The sequence below is a fragment of the Ovis canadensis genome, chromosome 7, assembly GCF_042477335.2.
Source record: "Ovis canadensis isolate MfBH-ARS-UI-01 breed Bighorn chromosome 7, ARS-UI_OviCan_v2, whole genome shotgun sequence".
Classification (NCBI taxonomy): domain Eukaryota; kingdom Metazoa; phylum Chordata; class Mammalia; order Artiodactyla; family Bovidae; genus Ovis; species Ovis canadensis.
Window position 1 is genome coordinate 49,543,087 of NC_091251.1, and position 11,697 is coordinate 49,554,783.

General features: G+C 37.9%; 1 pseudogene; it reads right to left on the reverse strand.

Moving 5' to 3' along the window:
* Nucleotides 1-295: 295 nt before the first annotated feature.
* Nucleotides 296-10,707, reverse strand: LOC138444220 (transcriptional adapter 2-beta pseudogene; annotated as a pseudogene).
* Between the last annotated feature and the right edge of the window lie 990 nt (nt 10,708-11,697).

Below are 11,697 nucleotides of genomic sequence, written 5' to 3' on the forward strand. Positions count from 1 at the left end.
AGCATAATATTCTACAAACTGAACACTTAAAGGCAATCATCTTAAAGTACTATGTTTAGGGCTAAGTTATTAACAAAATATACATGTATTTGTCTCCCCCTTGACCCAAGATCGTTACTATTGCTTCTTCAGAGGACCATAAAAAGAATTTATATCCTACAATAAGCCCTCAATTTGTTTAAAAAAGAGCAACAATGGGGAAAAAAGCTTTCTCTCTCCTCCCTACTTCCCCTCCCCTGGTCCTTTTGACTCATAAGCTTTATACCATCATTCCAGCTTTCACAGCAACTTGGCTTCAGGAAGCAGCCCTGGATATCCACCCACTCTCCCTGAGTGAGGAAGTTTAGAATCCTTAAGAATGTTTCCCGGTAGCTAGGAAGGTTGCTCTTGGGTGGGGGGATGCTCTGCCTTTCCTGGAGGTGGCCCTTGATGACAATGGCCTTCGCAGTCACATAGCATGTGGGGCTGAGGTTCAGTGAACTGCAGAGCAGCTTATCACAGTCTGACAAGAGCTTGAAGACAGGCAGGTTCTTAATAGCGGCAAGCTTGCCATCCTTAAAGTTCTTGCTGTGCTTGGAGCTGCCTAGGTTCTTGTTCTCCTTCCTCCTCTCACTCTTGCGCCAGGTTGCCCCTTACTCGGCTGCCTCCTCCATCTTCATGATGCTGTAGCTCCGTTACCACTGCAGCCCCCAGATCTTAGTGCACAGCCTCTTCTCCTGCATGTTCTGGAACAGATAGTGGAATTACTTGCCGGACATGAACTGGGAGGGTAACCACAGCTTCAGTTGCAGCTCCTTCTACCCCTCGGTGACTTTGTGCTTGGCCACCTCCTCTTTCTCGTTCTTGTCCTTGCGCAGGAAGGTGGGCACTAGGTTGTAGTCACGGGTGATGGTCTTGCGCTGCTGCAGCTCCTTGAGCTTCTGCATGTGCATGTCCATGTGCGTGGGCTTCTGCTTGATTGCTCTGGGAGTTGATGGAAAGCCAGCGAATGAGTGCCTCCACATCCTGGTCACACTTAGTGCAGTAGTCATCCCTCAGCAGCACGCAGCCCGGCTGCTGCTGCTCGGCCGTCACTTGCTGGGGAGTTCAGGAAGCGCCAACCTGAGTAGTCATATTCTCCCAGTTGCTGAAGCTGAACTTCTCTATGGCATCCAGCTGCAACTGCTCCTCCTGGCTGGTCCAGCCACCTTCAGCCTCAAGCCCCCACAGCGTGAAGTGCCCCTCACCCACCAGCTGGTAGAGTTACCCAGTCCACCTCCTGTGCTGACCTGAGAAGATATGTCTCAAAACAACTATCTTGTCTGGGGTTTGGATGCCATGTTCTGTTATAGATCAGAGATGGAGGAGGCGAGGAAACAAAGTAAAAAAGCCATTAATCTTGTAAATGTCTCCTAGAATGGCAAGCCTCAGGCAGGGGATGTGTTAATTTCTTCCTTCCTGCCATCTACAGGTGAGCAGGGTTCTGAACAAAGGCACTTTAGTTTAACCAGCAGGCAGAGAAGCAGGATTCTCTGAGGCAGGCCAGTATGTATGATTTTAATAACAAAACCAATGAAGAGCAAGTCAGAGAAACATTTCCAACATGGAGTCAGAATTGGCTTTTCCTCAAAACAGTAGCCATGGTAGTGGCAGTGGCGGCTGATCTCAGGGCTGGTCAAGGAGTACTCTGGGCACTGCTCCGTGTCCTGACACTTGAGCAGCGGAAGCGGGATAGGCTCTCCTTGGCCAGGCAGTACTCTCAGTACCCTGACCAACCTCCACTATCTTCCCCCACCCACTGCTGTGGACACCACCTACTGATACAGTCTTAAAGATAAAAGTTATTAGGAAAGGAAGACTTTTCTCTGTTGCTAAGTTTCTATTCTATAAGAATTTCCCTCATACATACTCTTTAAAATGGGGCATATATATCATATTAATTTTTTAGACTGAAGTAGAGTGCTAAATATGTGATTGATAGAAACAACTCATTCCTACAAGTGAAAATTCAATTATTGTTTTTATTGTCCCTACCCCTCTGCTCTAAATCTTGTATTGAGTCTAACGTATGGAACTGGGTGAGGGGAGGCAGGTTATAAACAACATATTATAAATATATCTCTTTTCATATAAGGTAGGAGGATAAAGAAAGATTACTTTAAAAAGTTGCCATCTACTGTCAGTGTAAAAGATGTAAGTCATTTCCTCAGGTGTATGTTTTGTTTTTCCCTGTTTTATTTTATAACACAAGAGCATTTCAGGCAGTCACAGTGCAGTATGATTTCAGATGTCCTGTTGATGTTGTTCAGTCACTAAGTCGTGTCCCACTCTTTGTGACCCCATGGACTGTAGCAAGTCAGGCTCAGCTGTCCTACACCATCTCCCAGAATTTGCTTAAATTCTTGTACATTAAGTACTTGACGCTATATAATCATCTCATATTCTGCCAGCACCTTCTTATTTTGCCTTCAGTCTTGCCTAGCATCAGGGTCTTTTCCAATAAGTTGGCTCTTTGCATCAGGTGGCCAAAGAATTAGAGCTTCAGTTTTAGCAGCAATACTTCCAGTGAATATTCATGGTTGATTTCCTTTAGGATTGACTGGCTTGATCTCTTGGCAGTTTAAGGGACTCTCAAGGCTCTTCTCCAGCACCACAGTTTGAAAGTATCGATTCTTCAGCTCTCAGTCTTCTTTATGGTCCAACTCTCACATCCATATATGACTACTGGGAAAAACCATAGCTTTGACTATATGGACCTGATAGCTCTGTTTTTTTTCACAGTCTATGTTTGTCATAGATTTCCTTTCAAGGAACAAGCATCATTTAATTTTGTGACTGTAGTCACAGTTCCCAGTGATTTTGGAGCTCAAGAAAATAAAATCTCTCACTGCTTCCATAATACTGGCACAGAATAATTGTGCTTGAAATATAACTATATTTTGTTTTTTATTAGGGAAATTTACTAAGCTTTTTTAAAAAAGTAAGAGATGTATGCTGGGAAATAAAATTCATTTACATTTTTACTATGTAGATAACAACTGACCTTTTGAGGTATGTATAAATTTAAAAATACTATGTACCCATGAAACCAAAATTAGGGTGTTTTCACCTAAGCCATGTATATTAACTCTTTACATAATGGCCCTAGAACCCAAACAAAGGGTAAGGATTTAAGTAAATGATAAATCCACTTCAGGCTTCCCTGGTGGTTCAGTGGCAAAGAATCCACCTGCCAATGCAAGAGATGCAGTTTTGATCTCTGGGTCAGAAGATCCCCGGGAAAAGGAAATTAGTGACCCATTACAGTATTCTTGCCTGGGAAATCCCATGGATAGAGGAGCCTGGTGAGCTACAATCTGTAGGGTCACAAAAGAGTTGGACAGTACTTAGTCACTAAACAACAACGATAAACCCAATTCATTTTTAAAGGAACATCATGATGAAATCATTGTTCTGCTTTGTTTTATAGCTGCTAATTATTTCATTAGTTGTATGCATTGTATCATTTCTACATCATTTTTCGTGTGAGAAATTTCTTTGGAATTTATGACAGGAAGAATTTTCTGTCTCCTGAGATGATGGTGTATTGGTTCCTTTTTGGTAATAAGAACTACATAATTTGCTTTCTAGTTTTTGCCAGGATGCCAGAAAGTACTGGGCAAAACTACAGATTTACTCAGTGACCATGTTCATTTCACATATATGTGCCTTCACCATAATAGTGTGTCTTTAATTTACTTAATTACTTGATATGCATTTTGTTGAGAGTCACCCCAAAATATCATTGGAAAAGAACATAAATAAACTCAATAATATCTATTTATAGGGAGCCAATGGGATTTATTAAGTAAAAGAGAAAGGAAAAGGAGGGTGGGGGGAAGAAATGGGGAGGGGGGGCAGGAAAGTAAAATGTGTTAGTGGTGTTTCAAAAATGTTAATATCTTTAACACTTGGTGAAAGACCTCTTAGGGACAAAAGTTAACACAATAACTATGTTAGTTCCACCAATGTGTCTAACCAATGAATCTATCATTCCTATACCCATTAACAGAGAAGAGCTCCTGTGGAAATGCACACATCTAGTATTAATGAAGAAAAACAGCTGACTTGCTCTTAGCTGAAGGGAAAGCAATTTTCATTCAGGCAGATGAATCAGCTAGTGCTACTTCCCACCTCCACCTCTGTCAGCAACTAATGAAAATGTAATGCATGTTGAAGGCATCAGCAACAAATTTGTTTTGAATTGTGTGTTGTACCAAGCTCACTTTTAATAATATCTTCCTGTGAAATGACAAGCTAAAATATGTGTTCCCTGGGATGATTTATAAGAAGGGTTAGGTCCCCGTTGTAATATTTCCCCTATGTTTAAATCACTGCCAACATTTAAATAATAGTAGAGCAGGTGGCAGTCCTACCTAAAAAACAAATCAAAGAGTGAATTTAAAAAGAAATTTAAAGTGCCTCTATATTTAAAATATCTATCTTGGCTTTTCTTTCAGTTGCACGGAAAAGTGATTAGAATGCCTGCCTCTCAAATGTTACATTTACAGTAAGAACAATGAGGGATCTTTCAGATTATATTCCTGTAGGCTATTAAAGTACATGATTATCCAAAAAATAAAATTTCAGTTCAGATGTGACATTGCAGTAAAAACTCTTAGCACTCAATTCACCAGAAAAGCAATTATCCACATCTTATTTCTAAAGAATCCCATTTTTTTTTAGCTTTTAATATTACATTAATTATACAATCTCCTTTCTGGTAACTGGTAACTATAATGAGCTTCTTTCATTAAAAATAATTTTATAAGGGTTTGATTACTGTGATTAATTCTAATATAGATTCATGTGAAGTAAAGGTGTATAATACAATTATAGTTTTACATTTTCATGCAAGCTTATGAGGTTATGATGTCCTCTGGCCATTCATACTCTTCCATAAGTCTTCAAAATAGACTAAATAACCCCATTATATATGTCAATAAAACTTGTTAACATTCCTTCTCTTTGAATTTACATGTACCATATAGCCATCATCCCTAAACTCTAAACTTCATAAGAAAAAGAAATAATTTTTTCTAATTTACTCACAAAATCTTCAGCCCTATCACAGTATGTTGTACATAGTGAACCTTAAGAAAGACAGAGTGAATCAATGAATAAATGAGTTTAACACATAAATTAATAAATGAAACTGTTTTAGAAACAAAACTTAAAATTTATTATAAAGATATATGTAATAGGAATGGGCTTATTCTGAAAAACAGAAAAAAACAAAACAAAACATCTTACATAACTAGAAAAGAGTTTTACTGGCCAGAGATCAGGCAAAATATGACTTTGAAAATAAGGCATGTTCCAAAGACCATTTATAATCTGGTATTGAAGTTTAAGTAAATGAGGTTACTGATAATATAAATGTTTTTTGTTAGCCATATATTTTGTTTTTTACTAATCTACTAACTTTAAAGCCTAAGTCCTCTGAAACAACCTTTTTGGGGGTTTTATAATATTTTTAGATGTTACAGATACAGGTTTAGTAGAGTTGACAGCAGTGTTATAGCATTTTATGGCTTCTTATTTCCACTACTCCTGAGATAGATTTTTAATTGCTTTGCATGTAACGAAGTGTAAATCTTCCAAAGAATATGCTAGTATGGTAAGTGATTGAAATAAAAATCACCTAACTTTAGAACAAAGCAATATAATTTTTGTTTTATATCCTTGCCATCTCAATTGCTGTTCTTTCTTCTAGTGTGATTGTGGAACTTGTCTCCTGGCTCAGCTTCCTCCTTTTCATTCATTTTTGTGTGTGTTCAGTGGCTCAGAGGTTAAAGTGTCTGCTTGCAATGCGGGAGATCCAGGTTCAATCCCTGGGTCAGGAAGACCCCCTGGAGAAGGAAATGGTAACCCACTCCAGTATTCTTGCCTGGAGAATCCCATGGATGGAGGAGCCTGGTAGGCTACAGTCCACGGAGTCGCAAAGGGTCGGACATGACTGAGCGACTTCACTCGCTCACTTTAGTCGCTAGGTTGTGTCTGATTCTTTGCAACCCCACAGACTGAAGCATGCCAGACTTCCCTCTCCTTGACTATCTCCTAGACTTTGCTCAAATTCATGTCCATTGAGTCAGTGATGCTACCAACCATCTCATCCTCTGCTGTCCCCTTCCTAGCATTAGGGTCTCTTCCACTGAGTCAGTTCTTCACATCAGGTGACCAAAGTCTTGGAGCTTCAGCATCAGCATGAGTCCTTCCAATGAATATTCAAGGCTGATTTCCTTTAGGATTAACTGGTTTGATCTCCTTGCAGGCCAAGGGACTCTCAAAAGTTTTCTCCAGCACCACAATTCAAAAGCATCCATTCTTCAGCACTCAGCATTCCTTATGGTCCAACTCTCATATCCATACGTGACTACTGAAAAAAAAAAGTATATATATATATATATATATATATATATATATATATATATATATATAGCTTTGACTTTACAGACCTTTGTGAGCAAAATGATGTCTCTGCTTTTTAATATGCTGTATAGATTGGTCATAGCTTTCCTTCCAAGGAGCTAGAGTCTTTTGATTTCAGGGCTTCCATCACCAGCCAGAGTGATTTTGGAGCCCAGGAAAATAAAATCTGTCACTGCTTCCACTTTTCCCTTTCTTTATGCCATGAAGTGATGGGAACAGATGCCATGATCTTAGTTTTCTGAATATTAAGTTTTAAGCCAGATTTTTCACTCTCCTTTTCCACCTTCATCAAGAGCTCTTTAGTTCCCCTTCACTTTCTACCATTAGAGAGATATCATCTGCATATCTGAAGTTGTTGATATTTCTCCTGACAATCTTGATTCCAGCTTGTGCTTCATCCAGCCTGGCATTTTGTATAATGTACTCCTCATATAAGTTAAATAAACAGGGTGACAATATACAACCTTGTTTCACTCCTGTTCCGATTTTGAACCAATCGGTTGTTCAATGTAAGGTTCTAGCTGTTGTTTCTTGACCCACATACACGTTTCTCAGGAGAAAGGTCAGGTGGTCTGATATTTCCCATTTCTTTAGGAATTTTCCAGTTTGTTGTGATCCACACAAAGTCTTTAGCATAGTCAGTGCGGCAGAAATAGATGCTTTTCTAGAATTCACTTGGATTCTCTATGATCCACAAACATTGGCAATTTGGTCTCTGATTCCTCTGCCTTTTCTAAATCCAGCTTGAACATCTGAAAGTTCTTGGTTTGCATACTGTTGAAGCCAAGGTTGAAGGATTTTGAGCATAATCTTACTAGCATGTGAAATGAGAACAATTGTGTGGTAGTTTAAACATTCTTTGATACTGCCCTTCTTTGGAATTGGAATGAAAACTGACATTGTCCATTCCTATAGCCACTGCTAAATTTTCCAAATTTGCCAACATATTTAGTGCAGCACTTTGACAGAATTCTCTTTTAGAATCTTAAATAACTCAGCTAGAATTCCATCACCTTCACTAGCCTTGTTTGAGTAATGCTTCCTAAGGCCTACTTGACTTCAGACTCAGGATGTGTGGCTCCAAGTGAGTGACTACATCATCGTGGTTATGTGAGTCATTAAACCTTATTTGTATAGTTCTGTGTATTCTTGCCACCTTTTCTTAATCTCTTCGGCCTCTGTTAGGTCTTTACCATTTCTGTCTTTAATAGTGCCCATCCTTGCATGAAATGTTCTCTTGATATCTCCAGTTTTCTTGAAGGGATCTCTAGTCTTCCCCATTTCTATTATTTTCCTTTACTTGTTTGCATTGTTCATTGAAAAATGCCTTCTTAGCTCTCTTTGCTATTCTCTAGAACTCTGCATTTAGTTCAGTGTGTCTTTCCCTCTCTCCCTTGCCTTTTGCTTCTCTTCTTTCATCAGCTATTTGCAAAGCCTCCTTAGACTACCACCTTGCCTTCTTATATTTCATTTTCTTTGGGATGGCTTTGGTCACTTCCTCCTGTAAAACGTTATGAATGTCTGTCTGTCCTTCTTCAGGCACTCTTGTCTACCAGGTCCAGTCCCTTGAATTTATGCATCACCTCCACTGTATAATCATCTCTTTCATTTAGGAATGGTTAATTACTAAAACCGTTGCAATCTAGTTGCTGCCCACACAACTTCATTGGTATTCATTTTATAAAGTTAAGCTACGAATTCCATGTTACAAAATACAGTAGATACTAATCCATCATTATATTTAGCCTCCTAACAGATTCACTACCAATCTAGAAACAAACTCATTTGTGTGTGTGTGTGTGTGGGGGGGGTGCGCAACATCTTGTCCTGGTGTTCTGTCTGCCTCACTGGCCCCAACTTATCAATGCCCACTGGTGCATGCTTACTCCTTTCTTTCTTAAAGTGTTGGATAATTTGGGGATTCCATTCTATACCCTAGGACTCTTCTCTTGAACATCCATTCTGGGTTATCTTGCTTACTCCAGAGCTTCCAGTAATATAGCTATGTTAATGATGCTCATGTGGATGTTCCTAGGCCAGTTTTCTTACTAGAGTTTATACTCCATCTGGAGAAGGCAATGGCACCCCACTCCAGTACTCTTTCCTGGAAAATCCCATGGATGGAGGAGCCTGGTAGGCTACAGTCCATGGGGTCGCTAAGAGTCGGACACGACTGAGTGACTTCACTTTCACTTTTCACTTTCATGCATTGGAGAAGGAAATGGCAACTCACTCCAGTGTTCTTGCCTGGAGAATCCCAGGGACGGGGGAGCCTGGTGGGCTGCCGTCTATGGGGTTGCACAGAGTCGGACATGACTGAAGAGACTTAGCAGCAGCAGCAGACTCCATCTAGTTATTGGATATTTCCACATGGAAATCCATAGCCGTTTGGTTTCATGTATGCCCCATCACACTCCTCCTCCTCCTCACACAACATATAACTCATTCTTGGATACCTCTGCCTGTGAGTCATACACCATACACTCCTCTATTTGATATCCAAACCCAGGTGTGGTCTTTCTATGCCTCTTATCCTATAATCCAAGTAATCACCTAATTGTATTGATGCTACCTCCAAAATACAGCTTCTACTTTCCAACGTCTCTCTTTCCCAGTATGCTAATTTTAATCCTATATAACTTCTTCTGTGTAGATTATGTAACCTTTTGGCTAGTATCCTTTCTTTCATTTCATTCCCTCTAATCTACCCTCTATACGTCAGTAATCTTTCTAAAATACACATTTAGTTTTGTCATTTACCTGCATATCCTATTTCAATGATTTTCTACTATGCTTAAGACAAAGTTCAAGCTTCTTAAAATTTCTACTATTTTCTGATCCTTGTAAACGGCCTAATTTATTGTCACTCCTTCTCTCTCATTCTCAACTTCTGCTCTATTAAACAACCTAAAATCTTTATTCTCATATATTTATTTGATTTTATTCACATGCTGTTTTCTCTGGCTAGGCTGTTTCTCGCAACCTACCTGTTCTTTACTTGACACATGGTACACATCCGCTAAATATGTATTGAAAAAAAATGGGGAATATCCTACATGTAAAATAAAAACTTTGTCCCATTGAGAAAATACAATGAATCTCACACCAGATGAATAATTTTTGCAACATTTCATGCATTAATGAAATAGTTTCATGTGGTCTAATAAGTTGAACTTATTCAATCCATGAACCCAAGTCACCATTCATTCAATAGTTTATATATATATATATATACACACACACATATATGTATGTATATATATGTGTACACTTGTATATATACATATATATTATATATTGCTTAAAACTCAACCATTTCCTGACTTCATTTAAATTTTGTTTAAAGTGATAATAATAGGCTTTATTTTATTGAACTTTATCAAAAGTCAAAATGTTCTTATGATTGCTTATATGTAGGAAAGCTTGTCATTGTAGAGTCACATTTTCAGGGAGGAAGTTAGATGTGGAAAGAAAATGTCCAGGGGAAACTATGATTATGGCTACCAGTATATTTTTACATGAGTAAACATGAGCTCTTAAATTTCAAGAAGCATTTATGCATGTAAAAATCATGCACTGATGTGTGTAATATGAATGTAACCCAACATTTTGTTGGTTTTGTTTCTAGCCAAGACATTGAATTGTCAAGTTAAACCCTATCTTTCCACAAACATATCAAGTTAAATTGGGACTTCAGTACTATTGATTGCTCTACATTTCTGTTTGTAGCTATTAACTTATGAACTTTTTTACTCTGACCCAGTGTAGTTTGGGTATATAAAATATTATATGGAATGGAGTAGTCTTTAGCTTTTGTCAGATAATAGAAAATAAAAAGATCTGAAGAGGAAACTCACTAAGAGATTATCGTCTTGATAGACAAAATAGTTTGAAGAGTTGGAAGTTGTTGGTTACTAGTACCATGGTGGATACTTTTTACCAGTTCAAACCTGACTATTCTACATGCACATATGCTTTGGGAAATTTAATAAATCAGACACAAGCCTCCTACTATCCCGAGATAATTTTTGTGGACTCCTTTCATGGAATGTCTCACAGATGGAGATCATGGTAACCTTTCTTCTGTGAAATTTTTCCAGAACTTTGAGTCATGAGAGGCAATGGAAGTGCAACATCTTTGCATATCAAGATAGTGTGATGATCAAAACTAATCATTACAGCTTCTATCCTCCAGATATTTGCCTCTGTATTGCTTATCTGGATATCATTGATGTCTTTGAAGTACATCATTGCCATTTCCTAGGTGTATAAAAATCTGCCTGGAAATTCTTTAAAATATTATGAGGTAAATCAAGCAAAAAGACTATATTGCAATTAATCAGGGCAAGAGTTTGGAGCATCATATAAGGGACATTTATACCTTTTAACTCATTTGTACTTAAAGCTGTTGTTATCTGTGATATTCCACTTATGTAATGTTACTAGAAATGGCTTTAGTGGAACATGTTACTGCCTAAGTATTTTCTGCTAAGTTAAGATACTCATAGAAGATAAGCATTATAGAACAGAACACAGATTACTTGTACTTGGAATCAGTCTGTTGGATATAAATGTCTTGATGAACACTTATGATGTACCAAAGAAAACGTCTTCATGTCACTGTTTTAGTTATACAGATTAAATATGTTCATTGTTATTGCTACGGTAGATTATATAAGAAGAAGCTATCTAGAATTTATTTGATATAATAATTTAGTATTCTTATATAAAATTTTAGTGCAGTATTTATGAACTCATTAAGAACATAAGTAGGATATTTACATTTTCAGTTATATTTTACTCTATTTCTTTTGGAAAATTTTTGTTTTAGTTTGAGAGATATAGATAGAGATATTAATGAATATTTCAGTGAAGGAGCCTCCAAAAACAACTGATTTGAATATCTAGAGCTTATTGCTTACTGTCTATTTTCACTTTTACTACAAATAATTTTTTTGTTTGTTTTTCTTTGGGAAATTTTTCTCTCTGATTCTGAACTACAGAAATGAATGGGAAAATTAACCCAAGCATTTAGTTTCCTAGGTCCCCACAAGAAACAAATCTCTTCATGTCATATAGTAAGACTGAAAGTGTTTGCATTTCTGAAAACACATGATTAGGCAGGCCGACATTATTCTTCAAGAAATATGGGAATGGTGATTTCCCCAAAATAGTATATTGGGTTATTGTTCCCAGTCCTTCACTCCTTCTCAGTAAAAGAATTATTCATGCACACTCTTTGCTATG